Source organism: Acanthopagrus latus, chromosome 4, assembly GCF_904848185.1.
Source record: "Acanthopagrus latus isolate v.2019 chromosome 4, fAcaLat1.1, whole genome shotgun sequence".
Taxonomy (NCBI): Eukaryota; Metazoa; Chordata; class Actinopteri; order Spariformes; family Sparidae; genus Acanthopagrus; species Acanthopagrus latus.
Genome location: NC_051042.1, coordinates 21889095 through 21902733, shown reverse-complemented (window position 1 = coordinate 21902733; position 13639 = coordinate 21889095). Strand labels below are relative to the sequence as shown.

At 44.2% G+C, this 13639-nt stretch overlaps 1 protein-coding gene across 7 annotated transcripts in view; it reads left to right on the top strand.

Annotated features, from left to right (window-relative positions):
* Positions 1-13639, top strand: part of zfhx3 (zinc finger homeobox 3) — a 345346-nt gene that overhangs the window by 194893 nt on the left and 136814 nt on the right. The window contains exon 1 of one of the 7 annotated variants that reach the window (XM_037094569.1): positions 10006-10431. The exons of the other annotated variants lie outside the window; for them this stretch is intronic. The gene's annotated coding sequence lies outside the window, so the exon portion shown is untranslated. Of the gene's footprint in view, positions 1-10005; positions 10432-13639 lie in introns of those variants that run through there. 7 annotated transcript variants of the gene reach the window in all.

Here is a 13639-nt window from a genome sequence, read left to right as displayed (position 1 = left end):
TTCAGAGGTTTACCAAATAAAATTTCCTCAGTAACGCCTGCGTGTGTGCACACAGTTAAGAGACGACCATATCCCCTGCTGCCCCGATTCACTCACTGCACCATGCCGCCAAGCCTCCTGTCTCTCACACGCAGCACACAACACGCAGACTGACGATCGAGCTAAACAAAAAGTACAGTGTGTGCCGTGCTGTGTGAATTAGGTGAGGGGTAGTGTTCCTGCGACAGGAATGAGGTCAGCCGACTGTTCCACACGTGCTGAAAATTCATAACGCGGTTGCGGTGTTGCCGACGAAAGCAGGCTGTGAGAGCAGGGCGTGCGGGTAGCAAGGACACAGGTGAGTGTCTTCAGCGTGTGCGAGCTCTCTGACTGCCAGCGTGATGGCCCTCGACCCGCGTCGAACAGCTCCACTTGAGAATCAGGCAGATTCTTTGACTCCAGTGCTGCACGCATGGAGTCGTACGTAACAAGTCGCAGGTGAGGAGGGGGTCGGCAGAAGGGACCAGTGCGGGCCTCCTTGGTTTAAGGTCCCCGGCCCACCCCTCCTGTCTGTCATGCAAAAGTAAACACCTTCACTATTAACTCCCTTAACGAGCTGACACCCTTAAAAAAAAAAAGAAAAAAAAAAAAAAAGGGAACAGCTCCACTAATCGTTCGGTTTTATTGGCTCCAGGAACACTCGAGGCATGAGAGGGGGCTCACCTCCACTGAAGTATTTAGAGCACGGGGGGCAAAGCGGCTGATGGACAGGCAATGCTCCGTGACCCCCTAACCCTCGCAACTCACCACCCACAGCAAATGTAGGTGGGATCACCTGCCACAGGAGGCAAAGTTTAGGACAGCTGATGGGGGTTAAACATACCATAATTCTGCCTCAGTTGGCCCGAACCGTCTGAAATGACTTCCACACAACTCCAGGTGGCCTTTCAAGAGTGTGTGTGTGTGTGTGTGTGTGTGTGTGTGTGTGTGTGTGTGTGTGTGTGTGTGTGTGTGTGTGTCTGTGTGTGTGTCCTCCTCTACAGCCCTGGATGCTACAGATGAACTTGTGCTGGGTCTGTTTTCAGATTCTGCTCCTGTGCAGTCCTGTGATATGAGCTGTTTGCGATAAACTTCTTGCATTTTACTGTGTTGCATTCAATTCCCTCACTTGTTTGAGTCCACCCAGCCCACTGGGTTGCATGGATGTGTGTGTGTGTGTGTGTGTGTGTGTGTGTGTGTGTGTGTGTGTGTGTGTAACTGGGTCCATATGTCAAACACTAAAAGAAAAAAAAAAAAAAAGAAACAGCCACTGTAAAGATGAAGCTGCCATTTTTGCTGCTGCTGTCATTACTCCTTCATTTGCATCAGGGCTGCCTTTCCTTTCACATTAACGTCATTGATTGGGTATTGAGCCACTCATTACGTCTGATTGGTTCTCCAATAATCAGCAATTGGGTGTGTGATTAGGCGCATTTATCGGCCCATAAACTTAACCACTGTGTGCTGCGTTATTTCAAAAAGAAAGAAAGAAACTGTGTGTACGAAATGTTGCATTATGGGTGTGTATGATGTTGTTGTATATGAATTATCAGAGGACAGACTTGGAATGGTCGCTGTCTTGTTTCACCCCGGTCATATATTGTAGATAGATGATGTTAAGGCATCCGGAGGCTGTCTGTGTGTGTAGTGTGTGTAGTGTGTGTGTGCGAGGCAGGGTTTGGATGTGACCCCTGGCAATAATCCTGGATCTGTATTTGCCTTCTGTGTCGCTTCCACCTGTCAGCTTTCATCTCGTCGTGTTGTTTTGTGGGTGGAGGGGGGGTTGGAGGTTGGGGGGGTGGCGACATCAAGCAAAATTACTCTCTTTAAGTTTGTTATATTCAAGCGAGCAGGCGGGATGGCATTTGAGTAAGGAAGAGGTTTTTTTTTTTTTTTTTTTTTTTGGGGTTGTAGGGATCCGTGATTGTGTTTGGGTCGGTTTACCGTCAGCTAGTGTTGCTGTGGCCCCGGGGTGGTCATATGGCTCTGATTTTGGGATCCCTCTGTTTCAGAGAGCCTCTCCAAAGCGCGTTAAACCCCACGAGTCCCGCCTGTCTCTCACCCGGAGTCCGTGACAGCAGCTCTCAGGATTTCTCCATTATTCACTGTATTCCCCCCCACCAACCCCAAACCCCAACCCCGACCTGAAATATGTATAGTCAGAAAGGCCCGCTGCGTGCTGATCCCCTTCTGTTAGAGCCGCATCTTCCTCCAAATCATTTACAAATTACATATTTAGCCGACGTTCTGGCATGCTGATAAATTGTGTTGCTGTGTCTTTGTTTCCGCTATTTGTATTTTTTCATCACTTAAATTTTTGTGTTCTCGTGCGTTTGATTGCAGAGTGCTTTCTGTTCGTGAGCTGTGGGTATACTATATATATATATATATATATATATATATATATATATATATATATATATATATATATATATATATATATATATATATATATAGATAGATAGATAGATAGATAGATAGATAGATAGATAGATTGATATCTGACGGCTACCAGCAGGCTGTTAACTGTTAAGCCTTTGGAAACACACAAAAATAAATATAAACACACAAACAGGTAAAACAGATCATTTTTTATTACAGGTTCTCGAGTTTATAATAGATGACACAGCTTATCGTCACATCAACAACTTGTTTATTTGACCAAAAAAAAAAAAAAAAGGTTTCTTACAGAAACGTGTTGTGAACTTGAAGGTGGTGAGGTGTGACGACGCTGCACTGAGGCTTGGCAGGCTCACACACTGTTCTCTTCTTTTGTTGTGTGTGTGTGATTTCTTCTTGCTTTTTACATAAGGTGTCAGGGAGACCCTTGTACCTGTGTGTGTAAATAATAATAATAATAATAATAATAATAATAATAATAATAATAATAATAATAATAATAATATGTCAACATGATTCTCGTAAACTTGTTTTAACTCGTTTTCAAATATGATACGACATGTAACACACACACACACACACACACACACACACACACATACAGTAAGGAGGGAGAGTCAGAGACAGAAAGAGTGTGTCACGTTTTTTTCCCCCTCTTTTTTGGGGGTGTGTGGGTGGAGGAGGGGGTGGTGTTGTCTGTGTGTGTGTGTGCGTGCGTGTGTCTGTGTGCGCGCGTGTCTGGCGTGTGTGTGTGTGTGTTCTTTCATTCGATTTTCATCGCGCTGGACATGATGAAATATTCCGGACAATCAAGTTAAAGTCTGCAAACATCGGACATTTGGCATGTTTTACGACATTTTCTTTTCTTTTCTTTTTTTGTTAATATTGACAGACATCACAGGAGGATTGAATGTGTGTTCACACACACTTTTTTTTTTCTTTTCCAAAATGCAAACGTCCAAACTGTTTTTTGAATAATGCATGGGGATCATTAATAAGGTAGTACTGGCAGGACGAGTAAATGGATGAGAGTGAGAGAGGAATTGATATGCCTTCTTGTTTCTCATGTAAATGAAGCAGACTGACCAGACGGCCGCTCCACATTTTTTTTTTCTTTCTCCTCTATCCCAAACTCTGAAATCACAAGAGCAGCAACAGAGAAACAGGCTGCTTTCACAAACATGATGTCAGCTCTGCTCCCGTGCTGCTGGTTTGGATCTGATATTAACACGTATAAATCAATTTCACTTTTTTTTTTTCATTTTTATGTTTATCACAAATATTTGAATCCCATGACGTAAAAAAAAAATAATTATTTTTTTTAAAAAACAACAACAACAACAACAACAGCAAACGAGCAGGTCGATTTTGTCCAGGATCATTTTAATATTCATATTTTTTATCCCCTCCAATATTATCTACTCAGATCAGCAAACAAAAAATGTAAATATCAATCAAAAAAAATGAATGGAAATATAATGTTATAAACAGGAAGTCTTAGAGTCCACGAACATATAAGCCAAAACATTCCTATCATACGACATACAGAACATCTGGAACAAACAAACAACAAACAAACAAACAAATAAACAAAACAAAAAATAACTCCACAAAACACAGATGCGTTTAACACGAGAGTATTTGGGGGAAAAAATCAAACAAGCAAGAAAAACGTGAAAACAAAAGTGTCCAGCAACATGAACAGTTCAGGCTCCAGTCATGTGAAGCTCTGAGGGGCAGATTCACGCTGTGGAGACACGTACAACATCTCTGACAAAGTGAGGAGCAGTGAACGATCTGTAGCAATACATGTTAGAAAACAAGACAACGCTTTAAGTAACAAAAAAAAACAAAAAACGGCAGCAAATACAAAAGAGGAAGAAGGAGAAGAAAAAGAAAAGAAAAAAAAAATCACCACTCTGAGTTTTATCCACTTCAAGAACATCCTCCGTGTGGCCAACATCACACAGGGATATCACGACGACACCACGAGGCTTGCAGGCGGATGCAGTGTTGGAATATGTGCTCTTTTTTTTTTTTTTTTGCTTGAGAAAGATAAGCTTAATAACAAAATGCATACGAGTAAAAATAAATATATAAATAAAATGTTCACATGTCCAGGAGGGACAAACAGGCGTTGAGCTCTGAAGAATGATGCTCCAAAGTGAAACACACCGCGTCTGAAGTCACACACAAATCACAACGAATTCAACAAGATGTTTTTTTTAATTTATTTAAACATACACATTTCCAGCCGAATAATGTTCGTTTTTTTTTTCTGAAGATATATTTGCGCTGATTTCTGCATGATGCTTCCGCTAATTAAGGCTCAAGTTCAAGTTTGATCTGAGCTGGGCTTTCTCTCCCCCCCACACACTGTCCAGGTTCAGTTCTTGGACACTGTCACACACACTGACCAGCCTGCTTAAGTATTTATCTACCAAAAAAAAAAAAAGAAAGAAAAAAAAAATGTCTGTGATTTCCCACCGCGGACGGTCTCGCGTCTCTTTCGACGCCACGTTCATTTACATCGTTTTATACGCGAGGCGAGTCTAATATGTTGGACCGAGAGAGGCAAAAGCTGCGCTCCTGCAAAGGAACCAGCTGCTCCGCAGGCGCTTGGCTCCTGTGGAGGAGTTGATGCGCTTGCTTGATCCCAGTGGTCAGGCTGAACATAAGAGGGCGCTCCCATTGCACCTGGCTGCGCTGCCCTATCCACCCCAGACGCACGGAGAGCCGGACAGCAGCCTCTCGTGTGCGCAGCGATGTGCTGGGAAAACAAGCGCAGGCTGAGCGCGTTTCATTCAGTGGAGGATCATACAAAAAACACACACAAAGAAGCACATATATGAAAATAAATACTTAAAAAAAAAAAATGAAAATGATGTTTTCCACCCCCCTCCACCTGACAAGTTTCTAAAATGACTGTTATTAATTAAAGTCACGTCTCAAAGTGTTTCACACCGTTAGGCCGGTTTCACTAACAAAAACCAAACAGCTGAAGTGAGTGAGGAAGGCTTTTCCCTCCATAGCAGACTCTCTGCAGGCTGCTCCATGTGGTGGAGAGAGTCCAGCCAGCCACCGTCTGTGAGGTGTCTTTGCGTTGACCTCCTCATCACCAAAGTAAAACACCGATTCAGTTTGAATTTGATAGAGCAGCCCAGCGGTTCTGTTGCTGCTGGTTCGTGTCCCCGGTGCGGTCCACCTGCATCCAGTCCTCTACAGGAATATATTTCACAGCATAATCTCAGTCAGACTCGTCTCCTAAAGAATGTCTGATGCCCTTTTCATCTCTGTTTACCATAGCTCCGAGCACATGACTGACACCCTCCTTGTTAATATCGCGACCCATCAGCATCTTAAACCCCCCCAGCCCCCCTCCCCAATTCCTCCCGAACATAATGCTTGTTATCTCTTTATAAAGATATATGACTTTTCTTTTTTTTTTTTTTTTTTTTCTCTGAGTGGCAGCTTGATCTTTACATACTTTCACCCCTGCTCAGTTTTCGTCTGTTTCCCCCCTTTTGTGCTTTGTCTGGGGGTGGCGCGTGGTGTGGCGCGCGTGCACGTAGCGGCTGACACGCAAATAAATGAAGGAGAAATAAAAAAAACAAAAAAACCCAGTTACATTTAATTCAATTTAAATACATTAAAATATGAATATTTGTGAGGTGGGGTTTGACGAGTGGGTCTGCAGAGCCCCCCCATCATCATCATCATCATCATCATCATCATCATCATCAGCGCGGAGCAGCGGTTCAGGCGCGTTAGGGGCGATTACGAGGCTTTGCCCTCTGTTGTTTGAATACACGGGGTTTTGTTGCTTGCAGTGCTGGTGATGGTCAAGGGGCTCTTTTTTTTTTTTTTTTTGCATTTTAAGCTACTCTACTCTTCCTTTGTCATATCCACGGGCTGTCATAGCCACAGGTTGTGTTGAATTTGCAATGCCACTCATCGATGTATGCCTATTGAGGCTGGCACGTGGACAGTTATCCTTCCCACAGAGAGGCGCAATTGAACGCCGGTAACACAAAAGCTTCAGACCCTGTCAGTTCCCCCCCACCACCCTTTTTTTTTCCTCCCTTTTCACTGATGACACAGGCCCCTAAAAAAAAAGCATCAAGGCCTCCGTCTGGCTGGTGTCCTTTCTGATTTAGCCCCACACCGCACTCAACGCGGCCGCTGATGGAGTAACGTCAATCAGGGCCCTCTCTCTCTCTCTCTCTCTCTCTCTCTTCTTTCTTTTTTTTGCATACATTTGTAAACTGAAGTTTGCATTGTTAGGGCTCCAGGCGACTGACTGACTGACTGACTGACTGGCTCGGAGCTTGCCTCCCCTACAAGCCTCAAATTACACCAGACTCTTTTATTATCTCGTAGCCCCTTTAACTCCTCTCGCACGCTATTTTCAACCTATTCATTTTTACAATCTCTCCCTTTCGCCCCCCCCCTCTCCCTCCACCCGAGAGAGAGCACAGACGCGCACAAATCCTCGAGATTCCTGCACTCTGCCACAGACGCGAGGCTGCTCCGACGGGGGCGACGCAGCGTTCTCGTTTTATACTGAAGGGGTAGGAATGCTACACGGCAGATGCTACGTTGCTTGGGAAAAAAAAAGAAAAAAAAAACAGGTATCAGTGGCTGTCTCGGCTTGTGGAAGGCAAGTGCTGAGGAAAACGCCGGCGTTACAGCACACCATATATTTTAGCAGCAGGGAGAGAGGGGGAGGAGGGGGGGAGAAAGAGAGGAGGGATGGAGAGAGAGGAGGGGGGGGGGAGCTGGGTCTCGGGCATATAGGCTACAATATAAGTTTGATTTTCATAGCCCTCTTCTAAGCGATATATACTATTGGATCTGTTGAAACGCCTCGTCCCGCGGGGCTCCCATAACCCCTCCTAACCTTTAAGTCAAAGGCCTTTTGGAAAAAAAAAAAAAAAAAAAAAGAATAAAATAAAGCCTGTACATTTCATCAGCAGCACAGCATCATCACAGAAAAGGGGGGCTGGTAAGCCAGCCATCAGTTGTGTGCAATCAAAATAAAAATTAAAAAAAACATGCATGAGATTTATCTGCCACGCATTTTCTAACCCAGCACACGTCTGAACAAAAACACATCTCAGGGCCGTTTTTTTTATGATCCCGGTTATGGCTTATCTCTCATACATGGGACTGCACAATGGCTACTTTAAGGTCCTGCAGCGTGTGTGTGTGTGTGTGTGTGTGGACAGTAAGTTTGTGTTGGTGCCATTCAGCTACTCGGTCTGTATCGGAATTCAGCTGTATGGGCTCACACACTATCAAACTGCGCATTGTTTCAATAAACGCAGCGCGTTGTGTGATCAGTGGAGAAGCTGCTGCTCGTCTCCAGTGGACCAGGACTCTGTATGGAGCTGTGAGCTCTGGAGGAAAAAAAAAAAGTGTGCGTACTGAGAGTGGAGTGGGATTGTCCATTTTCCCCTCAAGAGAATCAACAATCAGAATTATCATAACAAAGAGACTCAAAGGTTGATTTTTTTTCTTTCTTTTTTTTTTTTTGCAATACTGTCTTTTCATCCGGAGGACACGCGAGGACATCCGTTTTACACTAGTGGGCTTTACGAGAAAGATCACGAGAGTGTGTGTGTGTGTGGGGGGGGGGGATGAAAACAAACCTCAACAAATTTCTGGTGGTATCGATCACGAAATTCTTTATCACGAAACGTGTCAGATTGAAATGAGCGCACTGACCATGTGAATATGACTCCCACCCCACCAACAGCAAATGTAATAACGCATGCAGGCCAAACGCTTCTGACACAACTCTTTTTAAAAACCGTCACTCGTATCATTTATTATCATTTATTCGAGACAAACCTGCACGTATTGACAACGTGTTTCGTAACAGATGTCACGATAACCTGTCTCCCCATCATCCCTCTGTGCTCCAGCTACACTTCCAACTCTTCCTCTGCTGTCTCTGTGTGTGTGTGTGTGTGTGTGTGTGTGTGAAGCATTAAATCCTATCCATGTGACCCAAACACTCGAGACAAACATGTTGGAAAAAACATTTTTTTTTAAATAAATTCTCACGTCCATATAGGATTCAACGACGCGTCAACAAGTATTTTTATTTCAAAATTAAAAAACAACACAAAAAAAAGTTGCTTTGCATGCTGTGCTGAAACAAAACAAGCTCTCAGGAGTTTGTTATAGAATTTACTGGGGAAATATTGAAAGCTGTGTGCTGTGTATGACCTCAAACCTTTAAAACAATCGGTCTCTTTTTATATCACAATGGTGTCCAGTAAAGTATTAACCTGCATTTCAGCTTAAACTGATATTCTGAGCTGACAGAAACTGTAAAAAAGCGACACGTCTTGAACATCCCCTCCGTCACACTTCCATGCACGCAATATTTCATAAAGCTGAATTTCACTTCTTCTTTTTTAAAACAACTTATTTTGTGTTTTTGTTTATTTTATTTTAGTTTTAATCTCTCGTGCATACAAACTCATGTGAGTGAGAGTTTAATTTCGGTGGTTGTTCAAAGTTTTTTCTTTATGAAAGTACTCCTCTTATCATCTCATCGATGAATTCATATTCCCATGCAGTCTCGACATAGAATAAAATAAAAATAATCAGTGATTTCCTCGGTAAGTTTATCAAAGTTAGGGGGCAATAATAAAAACAATAATAGTAGTAATGATCACGTGAAGTTTTACGCATCGGGACTATTTCACGTCAGCTTTTAAACCTCAGAGCAAGTGGTTATTTTCTCTTAACGCTCCAAATATGTATTTACCAATACCAACACGTCGTTAGCTCTGATAATATCCAGGTGATGCTGTACTTACGATAAGCTCTGTTTCTCTGCAGATTAACCAGCAGTCCACCGTGGCAGCCCCTCTATACGTTGCTCTTACTGTACACTTTTCATACATCGCGTTTTTCCCCCCCTTTCTTCTTCTTTTAATTCTCAGACATTTGTCCTGGCTGTTTACAAACGCGACGGGGTTGTTGTTTTGCGTAACTACAAGTGCATTACGCACGGGAGTCACACGTCTTATCTCCCATGTTTTCAACCACCACAGCTGCCCGTAAAGTCAAGTTATGTATTTCAATAAGTTGTTTCCTAAAGAAAAAAAACCCAACAACACACACACAGCCGACTAAAGTGTAACATAAAAATGACAAGACATCGTGGTTGGAAGCGATGGAGTAAAATAAAAATGAAGGCATGATCGCTTTGTGTGCTTCTGGTGGACCGACGCGTGGGCATATGTTACTTTCTTGTAAAAACGCGTTTTAAAAAAAGCATTAAAAAGTGGTGAAAAAGCAGCGGAGGTAAAGAAAAAAGACAAGGCTTGCGCCTGTAAGCGTCGGGGCTGTGCCCGCCCGCCGCGGCTGCCTGCCCCGGCGTTAACTTTCACTGTCTTCCGTCTAATCAAACTCTTACTTTTTCCGCCCTTCTTAATTCCATATTTTCAATTCCTGATCATTACTTTCCTCTTTTTCCCCTCTTCTTACTTGAATCTATCTATCTATCCATCCATCCCCCCCCCCTCCTCCTCTTCCTTCCCTCCCTCCCTCCCTCTCTCTCCCGAGCTCTCTCCTTTGCTGAATCTTATTGATCCAGAAGGCGGCTAATTAGCCCTTCCCTTCGTGCCTGTGTAATGAAGCACATGCGCACTGAATTAATCACAGCCATTTTTTGCAGGAAACTAATTAGCAGGAATAAAGATCCAAAGAGTTTTTTCTTTTCAATCATCAGATCTCACTTTCACCTCTTCCTCGCTCCCTCTAACACAAGAACTCATCGCCTGCTTTGCATCCAAATTATTTTTATATTGCCTTTAACAACTAATAGTACCTACTTCGGCTTCTTTTTTTTGTACACTCCGCAACAACAATGATCTTTCTTTTGCCACCCTAAGCGCAAACTGACCAAAAGGGGACTGCCTTGATGGGATCTTTAGCTAAATCATCTCAATACTGGATTAAAAAGCGAGGATCACAAAGCGGCAGCGAGAAATTGTAAGTTTCAACTTTGCGTTTGTCTCTCTTTTTCCTCTCTGTGTGTCCACGATCCTATTCTTTTTCCGCTGTAGACTTAATCTGAATCTCTCTATCTGTCCGTAGTTTACGTGTTAGCGGAGCTGGCTATTCTCACATTGTGAGAAAACGCCGGCGATCACAAGTTCATTTCATGCAAGTAGTTTGCTTTCTTTCATTTTTTTATTCCCGATTTGCTCGTTTGTATCGTTACCTGTGTTTACATCAGCGATCGTCCTCTCTCCTCCTCATGAATGGAAGATAAGAAACGGGCAAAGACAGCGATCCTTCTCCAAGCAGTTGGCCGTAGAAAAACACGGTTTTGGGACAGATATGTGCATTTCGGTGGGATCGGGCAAAGGTATAGAGGGCTTATGGGTGTCGAGAAACGTGTTTTGAGGCACAGATGCAGTAAAGAAAGAAGGTGGGGGGGTGGAGGAGGGGGGGAGAGCTGTGTGGAAGCGGACGGAGGGGCAGCGGCAGCTCCACGCGAGCGCAGCCCAGAAAAGGAGCTCCAAGTCCAGCCCTGTGGGTCCGTGAGCGTCCGGCGACTGGGAAAACATCTCTCGCCGTTTGCTTTTTTTTTTCTAATTTGGACAGATTTGACACTTGCCACCACATCCAAAGGGTGGGTTTGTTTTTTCACCGTCGTACGCTTTTGGAGAAAAAAAAAAAAAATCCTCCTCTGGATAAACACATTTTGTGTTCTTCTCCTCCGACACGTCTCTCTTTTGAAAAATGTGCAATCCCTCCGCCCTGTCTTAGTTCCTTTCCACCGCTCAGCCTAACACTTTTCCCTCTTTCCCCCCTTCACTTTGTCCGTCTTCCCCCGGTTCTATTTTTATATTTTTCACGGCTCTTCGTCTTCTTTTGAAGCGTTTGTTGTTTGTTTGTTGTTGTTTTTTCTTTTTTTTTCTCTCTCTCTCTTTTCGAGTCGATTCTCGCTTCGTTCCCCGACGAAGTCACATGCGAATCGATCGACATGTGTGTGTACGTGTGCGTGCGCGCGCGAGCGGGCGAAGAGAAGAGAAGAGGGGTTCGTGTTTGGCAAGCGTGTGTGTGTGTGTGTGTGTGTGTGTGTGTGTGTTACGTGAATGTGGTGTGTGTTGAGGGTGGTGAGGGGGGAGAAAAAAAACCCGAAGCCCCGGGTCTCCTCCGTGACACGAAGCGGGATCAGCAGGACCTTGTACGCGGACAAGCCCGAGAGTCTGAGCGGCGTCTCGCAGAGCAGACATGTGGTTCAGGGGGGAGACCTGGGCAGGCTGGAGCTGCTGCTGCTGGAGCTGCTGCTGCTGCTGGAGCTGCTGCTGCCTCCGACTGCTTCGCTACCGTATCTGACTTTTCAAGAGAAACATTGTTTTTTTTTTTTCTTTCTTTCTTTCTTTCCCCGAGAAAACGCTGACCGGAATGAAAAACAACAACAAAAAAAGCCATCGCCCTATTAGTCTGACCTTAAAGCAAGACATAATCATTTCCAAAAGTTACTGCCCCTGGAAACTTAAAGTAGACGGTCCTATAGGTCACTGCATGCGTTTAGTAGCCGCTTAGCCAGTTAACATCTGTTGGATTTCTTTCTCTTTTTTAAGTTAACACTGCACAGATATCCTTCCACACACACACACACACACACACACACACACCTCAAAAATAGAATATAAACGCTGCACACTCGGAGACGCTTCTCGTAATAGAGAACGGAATGGGCCTTCAAAAAAAAAGAAAAAAGAAAAAACACACACAGGTTTATTCTTACTGCATGTCACTACATTGTGAGCAAATCTCACCCCCAAAAACCTAAAAAAATAAATAAATAAATGAAGTAAATAAAAAATGGACCTGATCCAAGGGGAGTAAAAAAAACAAAAAACAAATGTTCTCTTGAAGTGTAGGTGTCATTGGAAAGCCGAACATCTCCATAAATATGATGAAAAACCAGCGACTACTTTTCGGGGAAAGGGGCTTGCATCTGTGTGTAGTGAGGGGTGGGGGGGAGAGCTGCGAGAATTATAAAGCAGTCAGGGCTATTTTTCGCGACAGAAAAGAAAGAGAGAGGGGGGAAAAGAGAGGGGTTTTTTTTTTGCGAGGGAGCAGAGGCAAGGATAGGATGTGTGTACCATTGTCGGGGTTGGGGGGGACAGAAAGAGGGGTGAGAATCTGTGTGTGTGTGGTTGGGTGGAGGGGTAGGTCAGACAGCAAGAAACAGGGGGAACAGGGGTCATGGAGTGAGTGCAGAGATAAAAAAAGAAGGAGAGGAAACCCCCCCAACACACACACACACACACACACACACACACACACCCCTCCGCTGCAAACAGCCGAGGGATGGTGATGGTGATGGGGGGAGAGAGTGGGCTCTGGCTCGAGAGAGAGAGAGAGAGAGAGAGAGAGAGAGATGGTGGTTGTTGGCATGTTTTGGGAGCAACACAAAGCACTTGTGGTTGTCAGCATCTGCAGGATTAAGACTCTGGCTTTAGTTGAGGGTGGGTAGGAACAAAAATAGACCGGTTACAGGTTTAATAAAACAAACCATGGTGGCTGTCAGGCAAGTGAGAGAAAGGCAACAACAACAACAAGGACAAAAAAAAGGGGGGGGAGAAGGAGTGCTGGGGGGGGTATGTGTGGAGGGGTCAGATAGCCATGGGCCACAGAGGAGGAATCAGGGGAAGAGGTCAGATAAACAGATCCCTACCTTGCAGGCTGGAGAGGAGCAGACCGGGGAAGAGCTCAGCACAGGGGGGAAACAGACGGAGCTGACATTCTTTGCTGATTATTTAAAATCAGTCATAATATTCATATTAAGCTTCTCCCTCCTTTTTTTGTTGTTTTTTTTTGTGTGTATCATTACAAACTCCTCCACCCTTGTATTTTGTGTGTGTCTGCAACAGTAAATTGTGCGCGATTAGATCCCATTGATTAGAAACTCAAAGGTGTTATAAGGCAGGTAGGCTGCTGTGCCAAAACTCCAGTGATCTCCCATCCTCCCCCTGTCTGACAGTCAGTAACACTCCTCTCTTCTTCCTCCTCCTCCTCCTCCTCCTCCTCCTCCTCCTCCTCTTTCCCTCTCCGTCTTCTGTTACAAAACAAAGACAGCAGAAATGTTTACTGTCATCTCACCTGTCTGATTTCCCCGTCTTGTCTCATTGTCATATTTATGTTTAATTATAACCGTTGCTGCAGAAGGTATGGGCAT